The following is a 2500-nucleotide window of genomic DNA, read 5'->3' as shown; positions in this document are numbered from 1 at the left end:
TCCAAGTAGGATCGTGTCATCTAAGGAACCTCGACTGATTTAATGAGCCATTCGCGGTTTCACCATGGGACAGTGTGAACTTAGACATGCATGGCTTAATCTTTGAGACAAGCATATGACTACTGGCAGGATCAACCAGATAGCTATCGTTTGCGAGACGTTTTTCCACAACACATCGCGGGACGGGAGACAACGCTCTAGCGAGAGAACGGATCCCGGCATTCCCGGATTTTTTCACATCGGACCGCTCACATTTCCCCCTTCACCGTAAACACGGCGTCGCCGGGAAATCTCTCGATTTGCATCGAGCCGACTGCGTTTTGCAGACCCGTCGCCCGTTCCGAGGGCTGGGCCAGTGCGAGACTTTTATCGAGCCACCAATACTGCTTGGTTGCGTTAGCACTGCGCGTCGCCGCTGGCTTCACGCTACGGACACGTACTTTTACCTTCACTGGCGCGACCTGCGCGCCGAGCCCGCATTTTACCGGGAAGCTAGTCGGGAGACTGAGCCACGCACGGTCAGATCGGGCACATGTCGCTGGCTGCGAGGGAGCGCGGATCCTAGCGTCACATAGAGGCTTCACCGACACTCACCTCCACAATAGTAGATACAGACCGTTTTAACCGCCGTATTTCTGCCCATACCTCTAGTGTTAAACCGAAAAATCGGGTACATAGTCTCGGGGAGGACCGGGGTGCCGCCCCATGAGGGGAGCCCGCACGGAGGGCGCCGGGGGTGCCGCGACCCGGGGGGCGGCGCGGGGGTGTCGGGGCGCATCTACGGGGCTCACTCGCGCGGGCGCCACACTTCCGGGGGGCGCCCCAGGTGGGGTGCCAACTTTGGCGCCCCCGACTAAGGGGCCGCCCCCACTGCGGTTACACGCTTTACGACCACCCACCCGCGTTCCCCACCCCAGGGGGCATGCGAATCACCCGCCAGGGGCGTTCTGGGACCGAGGGCGCCGCTCCGGCACAAGGGGGAGCCAAAACGCCCCGAGTTCCCCCGCGGCCACCTCGACACCTGGGCGGGCGGCGAGGGGTGTCCTGCGATCGGGGTGGGGAGCTCTACCAGAATCACCCGCCAAACTTCACCGGGGGCGTCTCCCGGCGCCCCTGCGCTCGGGTGACGAACAGCGCCCCGGGCTATCCCGGGCGCCCTATGGCGTCCACCTTCGATCGGAAGGGTGATCTCGACTCGGGCTGAGGCGGGCCACAACAATCCGCGGTCACATCGGAGCCGTCCAGGCTAACGAGGCCCCGGCTCACGGGTAACCCATGGGGCTGGACCGGGAGTCCGCCGTTAAAGAAGAAAGAAATGTAGTGCAAACCAGAACCAGTTTTTTTTATTTATTTTATAACTCGACTAATAATCGTCACAAAATTATAAACTTGGTACCTACGGATAGCCCTGGGCCCAACCTAATACAGGATGTCCATAACTATGCGCTAATTAAATAATTAATGGGTATTAAGGTCGGTCTTAGTAAATTGCTATATAAAGTCTAAGACCAGAACCAGTATTTTAAATTTATTTTATAACTCGGCTCCTAATTGTCACAAAATTTAAAAATTGGTACCTATGGATAGCCCTCGGCCCTACCTAATACACCGTGTCCATAACAATGTGGTAATTAAATATTTACTGGGCGTTAGGGTCGGTCTTAGTAAATTGCTATATAAAGTCTATATAAAATTTTACGAATTTAAAAAAAAAATTCCTACCGTCAAAAATAGCGACGCCTAGACCACCACACCTGTTCTGACGTTAAATCCTACTTGCACACACGTGTGGGAATAGATTAGATATCATCTAGAGATAGAATTCCTAATTATTTAATTAAAATAGAGACTCTAGATTTAATAGTTGTGTCATAGTTACATTAAGTCGAATTAGCGAAGCGGAGGCGGGAACTAGATTCTAGATCTAACACTTCGATTGCGATGAAAAAAAAATAGCTTTATTTTAAGGCCGACAAGGCAAATACGGTTTAATTAATATTAAAGAAATAAGTCCGAACACCTACCTTAAGCGAATCATCTACACAACACATGACTAGAAATAATACACGTCCACACGAAGAGCGATTGAAACGGTGACTGCAACGGTGAAAACTTGTACGACGGAAACATGGCGCCTAGGTTATGCCTACTTCCGGTCTGATGAAAATTTTTAATTCATTTTAAATTTTGCGCTCTATTTCGTCCGCGCTTGTCCACTTAAACTCTACAGAAAAGATAGTCTATATAAAAATAATTCCTAGAAGACAATTTTATGAGAGATCACCCACATTTATTTACCCTGCCTGTCTACCTTAGGGTTAGAGTTTGAATTTTTCTAGATTCAAGCCAAATATGCCGTGTCGATTAAACGACGACGTACATAACAGAGCGAAGACAATGAATGGTTCCTTAATTAACTATAATTACGGTCCTAATACAACTACAATTCACCATAGTACTAATATGTATGTGTATTGTTGTTTTGGGAGTTCTGTCATTA

The 2500-nt window shown here is 49.8% G+C and overlaps 1 non-coding gene across 1 annotated transcript in view; it reads right to left on the bottom strand.

The window, feature by feature from the left end:
- The window catches only part of LOC131933754 (small subunit ribosomal RNA), a 1846-nt gene extending 1704 nt beyond the window's left edge, over positions 1–142 (bottom strand). Inside the window, exon 1 of the ribosomal RNA XR_009385202.1 lies at positions 1–142. This exon is cut by the window's left edge and continues 1704 nt beyond it. This is a non-coding gene — a ribosomal RNA (small subunit ribosomal RNA).
- Positions 143–2500: the final 2358 nt, after the last annotated feature.

Source organism: Physella acuta, unplaced genomic scaffold (assembly GCF_028476545.2).
Source record: "Physella acuta isolate Inbredline_101_S28 unplaced genomic scaffold, ASM2847654v3 ptg002614l, whole genome shotgun sequence".
NCBI lineage: Eukaryota > Metazoa > Mollusca > Gastropoda > Physidae > Physella > Physella acuta.
This window is presented reverse-complemented; position numbering and strand designations above follow the sequence as displayed.